Source organism: Tamandua tetradactyla, chromosome 1 (genome assembly GCF_023851605.1).
Source record: "Tamandua tetradactyla isolate mTamTet1 chromosome 1, mTamTet1.pri, whole genome shotgun sequence".
Lineage (NCBI taxonomy): Eukaryota > Metazoa > Chordata > Mammalia > Pilosa > Myrmecophagidae > Tamandua > Tamandua tetradactyla.
In genome coordinates this window covers 183,658,982-183,676,474 of record NC_135327.1, presented here as the reverse complement: position 1 = coordinate 183,676,474, position 17,493 = coordinate 183,658,982, and the positions used below count along the sequence as shown (strand labels likewise).

Sequence of the window (17,493 nt, the reverse complement as noted above, 5' to 3'; positions counted from 1 at the left end):
TGGATATCTAGGGACGAGTGTTCTAGGCCGAGGAATAGCAAGTACAAAGGCCCTGCAGCAGGAGTGTGCTTGGCATGGTGACAATCAGTTGCAGTGAGGTGGGTGGGGAGCCATAGACCAGCATGTATAATGCTCAGTGGGGTGTGTGAGTGCAATGTCTCACCCTTAGGACTGAATATCTCAAAAATGCACAGAGGCTTTTAAATGGGCCTTTGCCACAGCCCATGGCTGATGACCTTTCTCAACACCTGTCTCCTGTTACTTGCTTTTTCCTTCCTCATCATGAACCCGCTGGTGCTCTCACCTGCAGGCTTGTCCTTTGCTCCTTGTTCTTCCACCACCCATGAGGTCTTATCATTAAGTCACCCTCCTGGTTCCAGAAGCCAGGTGCCAACCAGGTCTCTCATGTTACTGTGTTTGCTGCTATCTTAGGGTTGGGTGTCATAGCCCTGGTGTCACAGCTCTCTTCCTTCTCAGGTTAGGCCATCAGGGCCATGACAGATAAACAGGGTAACAGCTCAGAAGCAAGGAGGTCCAGGTGCCTTTTGCTGGGAACTCAGCCTGCCCTGTCCCCTGCCCAGGCCCCTTCTGTGAGTCTGAACTCTCCCCCCATGATGCAATCCACTGGCTGGCTGAGACCCGCTTTACATGGTTGGGTAATCTGGAACCATGACTGACCCCAGCCTGGCTCTGGACTCCTCTGGATTTCCTACCAGTGGGCTCATCTGTCTGATTTGCCACCTCAGGAACAGCTGCTTGGGTAGTGTTTGCAATGGTGCATAAGAGTGCCAATTTGGGTGCACTCTGACCATTTGGGTTTGAATGTGGCTCTGCCATGTACTTACAGTATTACCTTGGGCAAGTCATTTACCCTCCCTATGCTTTTGTTTCTGCCCCTGTAAAATGGTGCTTATAATAGTACTGACCTCATAGGTTTGTGGTGAGAACTAGTTTAGTTAATTCATATAAGTGCTTAGAAGGATACTCAGCACATGGAAGGTGCTCAGTAAGTGTTGGCTCTAATTATTTGGCTATATTAGAGTCTTGTGACCCCTTGGATGAAACTCCAGACTTTTCCATTCTGCTACTCAGAGCTAGACCTCTTTTCTACCTGGATCTCAGGTTACTCCTCCTGGCCCCACTTTCTTGATAACCCATCATGCCCTGCACCTGGACCCACTCAAAGAGTCCATGAGGCAGAGCGTAAAGTGTGTCTTGTGATGGCATTTCTAGAGGCTGGACCATAGGACTGAAAGTGGAAATTGGCATCTTTGGAGACCAAGCAGAAGCCCTTAGAAGTTAGCATGCTTCAGCAGCTGCCACATGAGCTGCAAGCTTTGGTTGACTAGCTGGGGAGGTACAACATTTCTTGACTAGAGGATCTGGGTAGGAAGGGGGGCAAGGTTTTTGGAAGAGAATGCTGAGACTTCTCTTGAATCCACACCTGCAGAGCAAGCAGTTTTTATTTGGACTGTGTGTCTCTAAGCACACGCTGCTTGGGGGTGCCAATGCATATGCAGGTAGGGAGGGGAGATGCAGAGTGGGAGGCAAAACCTCAGCCTCCAGTGGTGACGAACACGACACTTTAACTTTGTCCCTCATTTTGGAATCACAGCTAGTCCACTGAGTAGGCCTTATCACCAAAGGGTAAAGAATCAAGGAAAATTTGAAGGTTAGAAACAGGCTGTGGTTTTTTGGTTACTTTTGAAAGCCTGGACTTTTTGAAACTTCATTATGGCCATCATGCCTATGCCATCCTCTCCTTTCTGGCCACTTCTCAGTCTCCAATTTGGAGTCTTCTGCCCATGACCATCATAATGCTGTCCTCCTTATACAGTTCCTGGCATATTCTCCCTTCACACACCCCAGCCATGACCTCAGTCACCCTCTAAAGCTGATGGCCCCTGACTTTCCTCTAGGTTTTATCCTCTTGGGGCCTCTGCCCAGAAACACCTACCCCATTTGTCTCCCCTTTCCTGCTCATCTTTCGGGGCTCAGTCATTTTTTATAAACATCAGGGAGATTCTTGCATAGGAGTTCCCAGAACTATATTTAAGGAAACACGGTGTGTTGTAACAGCCTACATCCTCGTCTCTAGGTAGGATGTTAAGTGTAAGCTCTGCAAAGGTGTTCTAGTTTGCCAGCAGCCAAAATGCAATATACCACAAATGGAATGGCTTTTAAAAAGGGGAATTTAATAAGTTGCTAGTTTACAGTTCTAAGGCCGAGAAAATGTCCCAATTACAAGTCTATAGAAATGTCCGATCAAAGGCATCCAGGGAAAGATACCTTGGTTCAAGAAGGCTGAAGAAGTTCACGGTTTCTCTCTCAAGTGGAAGGGCACATGGTAAACACAGTCAGAGTTTCTCTCATCTGGAAAGGCATATGGTGAACACAGTCAGGGTTCCTCTCTCATCTGGAAGGGCACATGGCAAACACAGCGTCATCTGCTAGCTTCTTCTCCTGGCTTCCTGTTTCATGAAGCTCCACGGGAGGCATTTTCCTTCTTCATCTCCAAAGATCGCTGGCTGTTGGACTCTCTGCTTCGTGGTGCTGCAGCATTCTCTGCTCTCTCCAAATCTCTTATTCTCCAAAATGTTTCCTCTTTTATAGGACTCCAATAAACCAATCAAGACCCACCCAAATGTGTGGAAACATGTCGTCACCTAATCCAGTTTAACGACCCCTCTTGACTAAATCACATCATCCAGGGAGATGATCTGATTACAGTTTCAGACATACAATATTGAATAGGGATTATTCTACCTTTATGAAATGGTATTTAGATTAAAACATGGCTTTTCTAGGGAACATACATCCTTTCAAACCAGCACAAAAGGCTATTTCATTTTCTGAATTTGTCTCAACATCTGAAAATAGGGATCTCAGAAGGAAAAACAGAGAATATTGGGAGGGAGGGAATGATAAAATTTTTAACTTAAAAAAAAATCTCAGAACTGTAGGGCATGAATTTCCAGATAGAGAGTGCTCAACACCAAAGAATGATAACATGCCACTCCATTGGGGCACGGCATTGTGAAATTTCAGAACACTGGGGACAAAGAAGATTCTCCAGGCTTGGGGGAAAAGGGGGAGACAGGTTACAAGGGAATCAAAATGCTTTTGGATTTCTAAACACTATTACTGGGAACAAGATACTGGAGCACTGTTTTCAAAATTCTGGAGGAAATGATTTCTATCCTAGAATTCTATATCCAGCCCAATTATCAAGTTAGTATGAGAGTAGCATAAGTACATTTTCAACTATTTAGGGTATCAAAAAAGTTCATCCCTACCCCCATACGTCCTTCCTTAACAAGCCACTAGAAGATGTTCTCTACCAAAACAAGTTAGTAAACCAAGAAAGAGGGACTCTTGGAGGAAGGAAATCCAACCAGGAAAAAGGCTAAAGGAATCCACGTGAGGACAATTAAGGGAGAGCCCAGGATGACAGCTGTGCACCATTTGGCAAGGGCAACCAGGTCAGACTGAGGCAGTGTGTCCAAGAGACAGACACGAGGAAGGATGTCCTCATTATGATGCTTGCTGAGGACAGAATGCCCAGGTGAACCTGGCCCAGATTCAAATTTGTAATTGTCTTGTTTTTACCTTGTACAGGTTAAGTACTTACTTTTCCTTCCATGCCCTCCTGGATCAGTTGAGGTTCACTCAAAGCAGAACATAACACCCCAGTTTTGTTCTGCTTTGATTGCCATCTGAGTACTAGAGGTAAGCCATGTAAATTAGTTATCTATAGCTGCCAAACAAATTACTCTATAACCCAGTGCCTTAAAAGACATATATTATTTCACAGTTTCTGTGTGGGTCAGAAATCTGGGCATGGATTCTCTAGGTGCCTCTGGCTCAGAGTCTCTCATGAGGTTGTAATCAAACTGTCTGCTGGGGCTGCAGTCTTGCATGATGGCTAGACTGGGGGAATCTGCTTCCCAACTCACTCAAGTTATTAGCAGACTTAGTGCCTCTCTGTCTTTGGCCGGAGGCATCCCTCAGTTCCTTGTCACGTGGACCTCTTCATAGAGCAGCTTATAATAGGGCAGTTGGCTTCCCTTAGAACAAGCCAACAAGAGAGAATGTGTACCCAAGATTGAAGCCATGGTCTTTTTTAGAACCTAATCTCAGAAATGATATCCCATCACTTTAGTTGTATCCTGTTCAAAACAAATGAGTCACTAGGTCCAGCCGATACTCAAGGGTAGGGGATTGCACGAGAGTGTGAACATGAAGCAGCAGGATCACGTTCACCTCCACCATGTGAACTTCCAGGCACAAAAGGCAGCCCAACTGTATTGCCCAACTATATCCCTGCTGAGGTCCGGTCTTGTCCACACAGTAGCCCTGCCAGAGGCCCTACTCCTGGTGAGATCTAAGTTTCCAAGACTTGCTACATCCACTGTCTTCCTTAGAAGGGCTCTTGGACACTCTCAGGGAAGCTGAGAATACTTCATCCTTGGAGCCTTCATCTAGAAATGGCAATCTGTACTCTTATACAGCTAGGTTTGTGGTTAATACCTGGTTTTCAAAACTAATCAATACTTGGTTAGGCATACTTAGGTAGTAAAAAGCAGTTTTAAAAGTAAGAAAATGATTAATATAAAAATCAGCCAAGTGGTTACCTCTTTGGGGGAGAGAGGAAGATGTGATTCGTTAGGACCCACCTGGGACTTCTAAGGTTCTACTAATGCTATATTTCTTAACTTGGATTATGGGTACACAGGTGCGGGCTTACTTTTTTTTTAACTGTACATTTATGTTTTATATATGATTTCACAATAAAAAAATGAATAACAGCAAAAAAGGAACAAAACCTAGCAACCAGCTGGGCTTTGAAGATAAGTTCAGTTTGGGCACATTTGGCTATGGGTTTACTTTGTGTACAGAAAAGGTCGCTGCAGGGGATGTCACCACCTGCAGGTCTTTGGGGCGTATGGATGAAGTGGCTTTCTGGGGTACAGCTTCAGTGTCATAGGGAATGGGATACAGCAGACAGCCGAGGGGCTTACAAGTGTCTTACAAGTGAACATTTCATGTGATTATGGACCAGACAACATCCTAGCAGGTGCAGTGTCAACAAGAAAATGAGGTGCCCTTTTTTTTTCTGGTGCAGCAGATTGTGCACTCTCACAGGAAAGGTCCTGAACTGGGATGCTCATGGGGTGGGACATCCAGATACCCCTAAGAAAGCTCTGTGTGTGGGGGTGGGGGTGGGGGGTGGGCTGAACTGCCGCACTAGGAGTTCCTACTTCCCATGTGTAAAGCAGCCAGAGGGTTGTGTTCTTCAACCTGATGGGGGATATTGTGGGAATAACTAACCACAAGAGCCCTGGGCAAGGCCTGTGCAACCCTACCATGTCCAAGATGCTCATTACTACCCGAGACAGTGTTTATCTCTCTTTTGATGACCCTGGCAAGCTTCCAGGAGGAAGGCTTCTCCTAAAGTCAGTTCCCTCAAGAAACTTTTGTAGACAGATGAACAAGTGGTGGAGACAAGACAACGCCGCATCTGCCCGTGGTGTCATGGGACTTCCTTTCAGCATGCCTCCTTCAAAACCCCCTTAGACTCATGAAAACTGACCTCTGTTCCCTTTTCCTGGAGCAGCAACTTTCTCTTTCCTTTTCTCGGCCAGAGGTATCAGGTCAGTATGTGATTTCTCAGTAGTTTTTCCCCCCACTGGTTGTTTCCCTGCCTAGTGGTTGGAGGAGACAACAACCACCCCAGGAATTATCAATAAATATGTATTACTTTAGCTAGAAAAAAATTATTTTTAAAGATGGGGTAAGTGTGAATACTGAATACCTGATAGAATTATCCTAAATAAACAGATTTGGAGTTCTGAATATTAGATACGAGTACACTTTGAAAAGTGGGTAGAGATTTGAAAGTGTCACTTTATATCCTTCTCTTAAAACTGTGTTAAGCTCTGTTTACTGGATATTCTGGGAAAAGGATATAATTCCTTTTAAAGCTGGTTGCCCTGCAGCTGAAGCCAAGTTGTAAAACAGTTTGGGATGTAGAAAGGTTAGTAAAGAGACCAATTGTATGGTCGTTTCTAATGATCTGATGGGAGGGGTAGTTGGAAGGGTTTAAATGCTGGCTGCCAAGGAAAGTGATGGTTGGAAAAATAACGTCATGGGGCTTTTTATATGGCCCACTGGTATCATGATGCAATGTGATTATTTTTCTGACTCTTCTTTTTTTTTTTCTGCAGGAAAAGGAAGAAGCAAGGAAATCAGAGGAGCACTCAGATGCCTAATTATCAGTGCTTCTCTGATACATTACAAACAGAAAGTTAAGGAATTTTCCAGCTAGAACAAAGAAACAAAGAAGCCTTAAGCACTTTGGATGTCAACTTGCCCTAATTTCGAAAGCTGAGCATTAAGTCTAAATATAATTTTTTCTCCAAGGAATAATTAAGCGGAGTCAAAAAAATAAGTAGCCCCAACTCCCTATTACTGAGCCTGTGGCAAATATCATTAATCAATCAAGGCAGATTTTTTTCACGGGACCTAGATGTTGCCCAGAATTCTTCTCAATGATGCGTGCCCAACAGCTATTATAAATGGGTCGGAGTTGGCATATATGAGCTGAGCCACCCAAAGAGATACTGCCACAGTGGTTAAAAGTACAGTCTCCAGTTAATCTCAGCTCAGCCACTTAACCTCTGTGCCTCAATTTCTTTATCCATGAAATATAGATAATTATAGCACCTATTTCATCAGGATCAAATCAACTAACACACCAAAAGAGCTTAAAAAAGACACTCACAGTAAATACTCGACAAATATTAATTTTTATTTTTATAGAATAGAGAATTAAAGAATATTTACTGTTTAATCCTGGAGGAAGAACAAGATTAGGATTTGGTAGTACTCTTTAAGAGTTGAAGATTTATTCACTTATTCAATCAAGATATATTTAGCAAGTCTTATGTGCCGAGACCTGTACAAAATGCTGGGGGTTCTGTGGCTAGCAAGTCAAGCAAAAGTACCAATTTTATCATGGTACTACGTGTATTTCTAAATCTTCCTCAACGTTGGCATCCTTTTAAATGTAATGATATACAGAGAATATTTTTATATATATTTTTTATAAAGGGAATTTATTATGTCACAAGTTTATAGTTCTAAGTCCATAAAAATGTCCAGGTGAAGGCATCCAAAGAAAGATACCTTAACTCAAGAAAGGCCAAAGTCTGTCCCATGGGAAGGCATGTGGCTGGTGTCTGCTGGTCCTTCTTCCTAGTTCCATTGCTTCTTGCTTCTGATGCCAGCGGTTTCCTCTCTGAGCCTCTGTGGGCCTTCACTTAGCTCCTCTGGAACACAACCCTGGGATCTGGCTTGCTTACCATCTCATGGGAAGGCACATGGTGACATCTGCTGGGCTCTGCTCGTGCCTAGGCATCTGCTTTCTCTGTTGGCACACCAAGCATCTCCAAACACATGTGTGAAGTCAGCTCTGAAGCAGCTATTCTCTTTACATTTGTTTTAAATAAAGAATTGTGTTTAATAGAAAATGAATAGTTGAGAAGATAAGTAGTCAAATAAAATAATGAGTACTCAACCTCATTAATAAATAGGGAAACAAAACAAAGAGTTACAAAAATGAGAATATAGTGAAAAGGAGAGAGAAATAGATTAATATAGGCCTTCAATATCCAAATATAAGAAATTCCAGGGAGAGAGAAAAGAAGCAATTAATTATGCATGGTTTTTCTGTAAAGCTACAACTTCTCTTTAGAGAAGTTTTTAAAAAGAAAGAAAGAAAGAAACAATTAAGAAGAGAAAAATCACCAAAAAAAATAATAAAAATATTTCCAGACTCATAGGGAGGATCCTCCAGATATAGAGATTCACTTAAGTACTTGGCAAAATGGATGAAAAAAGACCCTTATCAAGGCATATTATCATGACATTTCAGAATCTCAAGGATAAAGAAAAAAAAACTCAAGGTGGAGGGACGTATGCAGAGAAACAGGAATCAAAAACAGCATTGGATTTTTAAACTATAATTTTATACCCAGCCAATCTATCAAATAGGTGTGAAGGTAAAGCAAAAATATTTAAGATTGCAGTGATTCAAAAAATATACCAATGTTAAAGGATAATTTTTTAAAAGATAAAATCATGTCTCTTATAGATATAAATTGAATACATGTTAAATTTCTTATTCAACTTATGATCAACAAGGAAACCAGTAAGGTGCTATAACCAGATTAGAGATGTCAGAGAAGCACACACTTACATGGAATAGAGGAATTTTGGAATGAATTTACAAATAGATATAAATTGGCATTTTTTTGTGGGAGGTGAGGAGAGGGAATCATTTGCATGTCCACAGATAACAATTATTTTGCATTTCTGCCAGTTACCTAGAACATAGAGTTGCAAAATTGTTCAAAAGCAATGAAAGTAATAGAATCCCCAGAGAATTGGAATCAGATAACTTGGAGGGGCATGCTCTAAATAATGCCTAGGCTTTCATTGAAACCCAGATTTCCCTTACATTTCCAAGTAACTTTTATTAGGATCCTACTGGAGACTATACTTCATCAAAAGGAGAGAGCACATTAAAAGAAGAAGAGAAGTGGGAGCCCCCAGGCAGGGCATCCAGTGCTGCAGGGTGGGGAAGGAAGTCCCAGGACGACAGTGGCCCATTAGGCCTGAGCCCAGCCAGCTCAGATTGCAAGAAGAAAGAGGAGTCCCAAGGGGACTCCAGGAACAAAGAAATGGAACTGATGTGCTCGAGCATATGGGAAATATTATTGAAAAGCTTTGGCCTAAAGCTTTCAGAGAGCACTAGTAATGAGTAATAGAAAATAAGGTAAATTTTTAAATGAAGCCTTCATTAACTTTAGGCATACTGGGGGGTTGCACAAGAATGGAGCCGGTTGATGCTCTGCTCAGCTCAGCAGCCAACAGTTTTAGCATAGTCGTTACAATGTAAATTCCTCCAAAAAAGTGTGAGAGAACTTTTCTGGGATGATGGGACAGGAAAAGGAGTGGGTATCCACCCCAGGGGTTAGATATTCATCTACCAGAGTCACTGAATAATGTCCAAAAAAAGAAATAGCAGTAGAAGCCTAGTATTCATAAATATGGAGATTAATACCAGAGAAAATAGCTCTAAGAGTTGCAGATGGCTGGTTTCAGGAAGCAGGTCCCTGTGGTGAAAAAACATAGGGCAGGGAACTGCTGTTTTTCATTAAAAATTGTATATATATACACATACATATATATATAAATTCATTACGAATAAGTCTGAAAAAAATGATTCCATCTAGAAAAAGATTTATATTATTAAGTGCTGGTGAGATATGGGCAAGCTGAAACACTGCTAGTGAAGTACAAATTGATACAGTCATTTTAGAAGGTCATTTGGCAGCATCTAACGGCATTTTAAATGTACACTCCTTTTTCCTCAGCAGTTTTACTTCTTGGCCTTTACCCTCAGAGAAACATTTACAGGTGTGCTCAAGGAAGCATGCATAAGGATGTTCCTGGAATATTTTATAAGGTAAAAAATTGATGATAATATCCATGTCTAATAAAAGGGAAGTGAAAGTACAATAATGGAATAAAAGTCTGGTTTTCTGTCACGAAAAGCATATAGTACATGTGTATACTGATAAGGCAATATCTATCGTTTAGTGAAAAACCCAAGTGTGAGAAGAACTTTAATATTAAAACTGTAACAATACCCACAGAAAACAAAACCATATATATATATTTTTTTGGGGGGGGTGGGGTGGGCAGGCTCCAGGAATTGAACCCAGGTCTCTAGCATGGCAGGCAAGAATTCTGCCACTGAGCCACCATTGCACTGCCCAACAAAACACTATTTTATGTGTTCTCATAAGTACATGTGTGCAGAAGAAAAATTCGAGAAGTATACATACCCAACTGGCAATAGGAATCAAACGGGGACCTTAGTGTATCTGCAGGATCCTTTTAATGAGGGTGGATACCTATATTTTTAGTTAGAGATAAATCCAGTTTTCAAAAGAAAAAGCAAATAGACACTCAGAGATATAAACTGGAAGGAAATACACAAAAATGCTACTAATATTTGTTTGTGGATCAAGTAATTCCCGCCAGTGTCATTTTTCTTTCATTTCTGTCTTTTGTTTGGATTGTGTTTTTTTTTTTTAACACCTGAGCAAATATTAAAAAGAGAAAGATGTGCTGTTCTGATTTTGGTGCATCACCCTGGGAACCCGAGCCACCTAGGAAGAAGTAAAGTATGACTTGGCACCCTCAGCACCAGCTCAGTGGATTTTGGAGGTGAGGATGGAGCGCTTCAGCCTCAGGCCTGGCCCATGGGTGTGGGTCACCTGCAGACATGGGTCGCTGTCTTCCCCAGGTAGGCCCAACCCTGTGAACCCGGCAGGGTGGCCGCCTTCCTGGGTCCAGGGCTCCAGGACTCCAGGGCTGTGGGCTCCTGGTGGCCAGGGCCACCCCCTGGTCACGCTGGGCAGATCCACTGCCGCCAGTCCTCGGGATGCTGCCTCCCCATGTCCCAGCCCCCCAGCCCGGCTGGAGCTGCCCAGGGCTGTGCCCACTCCCTTTCTCTGACACCAGTTCTCCTGGCCTTATATCTGATCTGGTCCCCTGCCCACTGTCAGAGGCCAGGACCCCACATGCACTCAGGCATAGATAGACCTGTCACAATGTGATGTGAAGAAGTCAAGGTACTTTTAGGAAAGTTTGGTGAGTAGGGGAAAAGTTAGTAGGATTCGGGTGAGGGTGAGAAACTGGAGGAGGGAAAGCCGTCAGGGAGAGAAGGGGTGCAGGTGAGGGACCCAGGTCTCTCTGAGTTCCTGAGGATGACTGCACATCTGTCTTTCTGAAAACGTCCCTTTGTGTGCCAAGCTGTCAAAACTTACCCGGAGCCTGTCCTCAGTGGGGAGAGGTCTCCGTGGTTCCAAGGGAGGAGGTGATTCTGCTCTGTTCAGTTCTCCCCAACTCTGCCCTTCCTACCTGGGGCTGGTCTGGCCCTTCAGACAGCCCGCACCTGCGCTGGACGGAGCTGGGCAGTGACGTCAGATTTTGGGGGTGGGCGGCTCTCCAAACAGGCACAATCTGAGCGGGACAGGCTGCACAGGGCCCTTTCAACATTCCAAACTCCCCACCCCCCCGCCCCAAAGTCAATAGGATTGCTTTTAATTAGACAAGCTGATTTTGAAGTTCATTTGGAAAAATAAACAACCAGGAACTTCTGAAAAAGAAGAGCTATAGTAAGGGACTGACTCTACCAGGCATTTGAACGTGTCCGAAAGCAACATGGATTTTTAAAATTGTGGTACTATCCTGTGAATGGATAAACAAATCAAAGGAATAGGCCTGGAGGTCCAGAACAGATCCATCTATATTCAGGTAAATTCATGTAGAATTTGAAACTATCAGTGTACCAGAAAAATATGGGAGAATCTTTTTTTTTTTATGAAGAATCTTTTCTCTGTTTGCCTTTTTTTTAATTAATTAAAGAAAAAAAAGAAATTAACACAACATTTAGAAATCATTCCATTCTACATATGCAATCAGTAATTCTTAACATCATCACATAGATGTATGATCATCATTTCTTAGTACATTTGCATTGATTTAGGAAAAGAACTAGCAAAACAACAGAAAAAGATATAGAACGTTAATATAGAGAAAAAAATAAAAATAATAATAATAATAAAAAAAGAAAAGGAAAAAGAAAAAAAACAAAAGACACAAACAAACAAACAGACAAAAAAAAAACTATAGCTCAGATGCAGCTTCATTCAGTGTTTTAACATAATTACATTACAATTAGGTATTATTGTGCTGTCCATTTTTGAGTTTTTGTATCTAGTCCTGTTGCACAGTCTGTATCCCTTCAGCTCCAATTACCCATTATCTTACCCTGTTTCTAACTCCTGCTGGTCTCTGTTACCAATGACATATTCCAAGTTTATTCTCGAATGTCGGTTCACATCAGTGGGACCATACAGTATTTGTCCTTTAGTTTTTGGCTAGACTCACTCAGCATAATGTTCTCTAGGTTCATCCATGTTATTACATGCTTCATAGGTTTATTCTGTCTTAAAGCTGCATAATATTCCATCGTATGTATATTCCACAGTTTGTTTAGCCACTCGTCTGTTGATGGACATTTTGGCTGTTTCCATCTCTTTGCAATTGTAAATAATGCTGCTATAAACATTGGTGTGCAAATGTCCATTTGTGTCTTTAAGTCCTCTGAGTAGATACCTAGCAGTGGTATTGCTGGGTCGTATGGCAATTCTATATTCAGTTTTTTGAGGAAGGGAGAATCTTTTTAACCTTATAAGTGAGAAGGCTTTCAAATAAGAAGTGAAACCCCCAAATTGTAAAAGGTTGAAAAGTTCAGTAACACAAAAATAAAAAATGTCTACACAATTAAAATCAAAGTAAAAAAAGCAAACTATGTGAGAAAATGTTTATAACTCACATGCCAAACAAAAAACAAATATTCCTAATATGTATATAAAAATTCCCACAGACCTATATTTTAATAGAATACAATGGTCAAGGCTAACACCTACAAAGCAGGTGGAAAACAGGTGTTTTCCATGTCCTAGGTGTTATTCTAAATGCTTTAATTAGCACATTTACTTCCCATCATAACCTCATAAGATATGTACTGTTAATTTGTCGCCATGAGAAAATAGGCACAGGTAGTTTAAGTGATTTACCAAAGGTCACACAGCTGGTATGCAGCAAAACTGACCCAGAGTTCTAGCTCCAGAGTCCATGATCTTAACCACTATTGTAAATTATATGACTCTAGCATTTAAATGGCCCTTAAACAAGAAAAAAGAGACTTGACTTAACTCAATATACAAAATGACAATTTAAAGTACAATGAGGTTCTATGTTTTGTGTGTAGCAGTTTGGCAAATTTTGATAATAATTTGCTGACAAATGTTGGTGAAGATGTGGGAAAACAGGAGATCTCAAACCTGATGGCAGTGTAGATTGCCTTTATGGAGAACAATTCGGCAATATAGATCAAAATTACCATTGCCCATACCTTTGACTCAGAAATCCCACTTCTAGAATTCATCTGGCAGATCAACACATGGACAAAGTGAGATATGTGCAAGGACATTTGTTGCAGCATAGTTTACAATAGTGAAAGTTAGAAACAACCGATAGGGGACAGATTAAACTGTGGGCCTCATTAGAATAGAACACTAAGAAACTATTAAAAGTATGAGGCAGCTCTACATGTACTAATGTGAGATAATCTCCAACACACAGATAGATAAAAAAAATAAAATAAAAATCTGGAACAGCATGTATAGTATGTTACCAATTAGGGGATTTATTTTTTTAAATAAAGAATATGTACACATGGTATAAGATGCTGTTTTGGGTTTTCAGCTGAGACCCCATGAAGACGATGGGGGATATGTGCCCACCCCTTCTGAAGAGAGACTCCAGATCCACCCCTGCAGACTTCCAAAAAGGTAGCCAGCCTTTCCTTCCACCCTGACCCTATTATCCACCACCTGCATCATAAGGACCAATCACAGAGAGTAGGGGTGTCCATCAGGAAGAGAACCCAGAATTTTCCAACCTGGTCGGGTTGTTACCAAGTATCAGAATTCTAAGTCTTATGGCTGCCATAGGACCAAAGAGAGTTCTTGGGGGAGCTTAAAGAATGTCTCCCAGAGTTGGGGCAAGGAGGTGGCAGAGAGACTGGTGTGGAGAAAGTGAAGGGAAGAGGTGGGCTAGAATAGCCCCTAACAATAGCATGAAGAAGAGGCAGCAGTGGGAGCAGCTGGCCTTGTAGAGTTTGGTGGAGGAAGATGCCTAGATGTCTCCTGGGCCAAGGACACACCATGAAGCACAGCTGCCCCAGAGCCTGCCCAGGTGAGGGGACCTGGTGATGTCCCCACAGGCAGGAGCTGAGGGATAGTCACACAGGCTAACCCAGAGCTCACCACAGCATCAGGGGATGGTGCCATGCAGAGGCCTCAGAGGGGACTCCCTAAACATCCCAAAACTTCCTCAAGACTGAACTAGCTTCGGTGCACCTGCCATTATGGAGAGCATTTGAAAGTCAAGCGAGAACTAGAAACAGCACCAGCTAAATAAAGGTTTTTGTACTTTATAGCTTCACCCCTTCTCCCCCATCCCAGAGGAAGCAGCAGTGCCGGGAGGGGCAGAGATGGGGGGGCAGATTATGGAGGGTGGTGGTGGTAGAATAAGAATAGGTCAGAGCTCCATCCATTTCTGGGGGAATAAAGAGCCATTCTATGCAGAGCTGAGAGGATGGGAGAGATTTTGAATTGGATGCAAGATCGAAGTTAAGATTTTGTTTGAACTGCACTTTTTTATGCTTGAATGTAAGCTATTTATAATAACTGAAAAGTAAGTGTGAAGGCTATGCAATCTCTCCAATATGTCACCAAGGGACAGGAAAGGGAAATCAGACAGGTTATGCATACAGATAGAAAAAGAGAAAGCTGTATTCTGATTATACCATACTGAGCTCAGCCCATTTAATAAATCATAATAAATACATATATGCTTGCATATGCATTGATTGTTATGAATAGGATGTACACAAAACTGGTAACAGTATCTGCTTCTGTGCTGTAGAACTTGTGGTTTTGGGAGGAGGACAGGAGTGGAAGGAAGATTTGTATTGCCTTCACTATAGAATTTTGTGCAATGTCATTTGAGCTATTTTTTAAAATACAGTATAAAAGTACCTCCTGGAATTCAGTTGGACAGCTCTGTGTTTGCTCCCCAAATTCCTTCTGAGTTTGGAGGGTCCCTGATCTGATTGTTTTCCAGCCCTGATTCTAGTGCCTTCCATATTACTCAGACTCTCAGAATAGATCCAGGCTTTGTCTTTCCACTCCACCCTTGCATTTTTAGGGTTCCCATCTTGCTATGCTCCTTTTCTTGCCCAGTGTGACAACAAGAGTCTGTAGAGCTTAGGGGTTAAGAGTGCGAATTCTGAAGTCAGGTTCTCTTGGCCAATCGCTCAACAGCTCTTTGCCTCAGTTTCCTCATCTCTAAATAAGAGATGATAGTTCTAACCTCAGGATTGCGGTGAGGATTACTTGCTCCAATCCATGTAAGATGTTTAGATCAAAGCCTAGCACCGAGCAAGCACCATTTTAGCCTATCATCCAGGGGTGCCACGTGTAGCAAAGGGTGGACTTACACATCCCTGCCCTCAGGGTGGGCTGATCAGCCTTGTGAGGTGGGTTGTGCCCTCAAGGTTCAAGCAACTTGGTGACAGACAACAGATTATGTCAGAAAGGTCAAGTCAAATGGCAATATGACCAGTCACTGCCATCAGAGACTGATCTCCAGTGAGATGGCACCAGGCCAAAGTTGGACTGCTGACCTGCTGAACAGGCTGCTCTCCAAAGATCCAGCCTCCTGGTATTCATGCCCTTGTGTAAATGTGTGGGCTGTGCCCGCCATGCTCACTTCTCCAGTTTAGCGTGCAAGCCTTAAGAAGGCAAAAGTCTGTACTAACCACACTGAGGGCAAAAATCTCAACTACAGCTTCTCCATTAACCCCCTAGACGAACAACTTCAGAAAATCTTGAAGGGAGTTCTTTTTATAAATGGATACTCCCCACCTCCATTTTAATTGGAATGGGTTCAGTTCTGCTTTTGCACTTTCACTCTGAGCAGCCAGATGAGTAGTCTGGCAACCCTCCTAAAGAAACCACTGGGAAAAACCAATGGAGAAGACATGTGAAAAGGGAGAGAGCCTGCCATTCATAGAGAGCAAGAGATGCCCAATCATCCTAGTAGTCCTGCTGAACCCACCCCCAGCTGAATATGGTCCCAGGAGTGACCACTTCGGCAGGTTCAGTAGAAAACTACCTAGCGAGCCCAGAATTGGGAGTGAAAGAAAACAATTGTTGTTTTAAGCCATTTGATATCGGCGGTGTTCTTACACAGCAGCAGATAACAGACCAGGACCAAGTGCCATTTTTTGCTGTTCCCATTTTGGCTGCTCTGATTGCTTAAGGGACCTCCTGGAGTTCTTTTGGCCCAGTTTTAGCAGGAGAAGAAGGGGGAGCAACCCCAAAGAGGAACTTACTAGTTCCTAACATGCACTCTGGCCCTCATGGAATCATTAAAATTCTCCACAACTGACCTGGTTTTTGCATAAAACAAGGAGGCAGCAAGATGGAGAGGGAAGAGACCAGGGTTTGGAGGAGATCAACCTGTATTCACCACCATCTCTTCCATACGGATTGTGCGGCCACTGGTAAGTTCCTTTGTTTCTAGGTGCTTCGTTCCTTACCTATACAATGGATTGCTTTGCAGAATTGTGAGGATGACAAGACATTACGTGTAAAGTGGAACAATGTCTTGACTTAGTAGACGTTAAAAAAAGGGTGGCTAGTATAATTTATCTCCAGAGAGTTGGGGGTGAAAGGGGAAATTTTGAAGATGACGGGTCAGGCTCTGTGGGACCCAGTAGTGTCTTATTGCAGGGATCAACAGAGTCACCTTCTTAGGCCTGGAGTGACTCTCAGATTTCAATGGTCACCTGTTCCCCATCCCAAAAACCGGGCTTTGCTTGTGTCTTAAGTGAGTGAGCTGCTTCCCTGCACTACCAGGCCACAGGCTCTCCTGGATCCCGTGTGCCCAAAGGGACCCTGGGCTCAAACCCAGGAGGATTATCCATATCCCTCTGGTCCCCAAGCCTGAACTGACCTTCATCAAACCCCTGGAACCTGATATCTAGGAGAGCCCTGAAGGAATTCTTTTTGAAATGGATATCTCTCTGGTAAAGGTTAAATTGGGCACATCTACATAGAACAGAAAACCTGCAAAATATGAATGGCTTAACTAAGTGGCTTATATTTTTCTCATGTAAAAGAAATCCAAAACTGGCTCCATGTGTTATCAGGGTCCTGGGCTCCTGTCTTTCTACTCTGTCATCCTCAGCTCATGACTTCCCATCCTTAAATTCACCTACTTCATGGCCCAAAATGGCTGCCAGAGCCCTTACCCTCATATCTCTGTTTAAGATCAGAAAAAGAGACAGGAGAGGACAAAAGGGTACCCTCTTCTCGCCCCTTTTTTTAATGACTCAATTATTGCTTTTTATTAAATTTGTTTCCTAGTCACAGCAGAGTACATGTGTTTTGCCATCTTCCTCTTTTATTTACTTTAAAAAAATTTGTATTGGGGTAATCTGTGTTTATCTATTTAACTACATATATAAAATGCATAACATTTGCCATTTTAACCATTTTAAAATGTGCACGTCATTATGTTGTGTTACCATCCCTACTATTCAGCCATTACCAGAACTTTTTCATCACCCTAAACAGAAACTCTGTACCCATTAAGGAATAGAACTCACCATTCCCTTCTCCATCCAACCCTGGTAACCTCTAATCTATTTTTTGTCTTTATGAATCTGCTTACTTTAGATATTTCATGTAAGTGGAATCATGCAATATTTGTCCTAAT

The 17,493-nt window shown here is 42.4% G+C and overlaps 1 long non-coding RNA gene across 1 annotated transcript; it reads left to right on the top strand.

Annotated features, from left to right (window-relative positions):
- The first annotated feature begins 3,602 nt into the window (after nucleotides 1-3,602).
- LOC143687460 (uncharacterized) lies at nucleotides 3,603-6,772 on the top strand. Its single transcript, XR_013177539.1, has 3 exons — nucleotides 3,603-3,729; nucleotides 5,431-5,654; nucleotides 6,228-6,772. It is a non-coding gene; the product is annotated as an uncharacterized LOC143687460 (long non-coding RNA).
- Nucleotides 6,773-17,493: the final 10,721 nt, after the last annotated feature.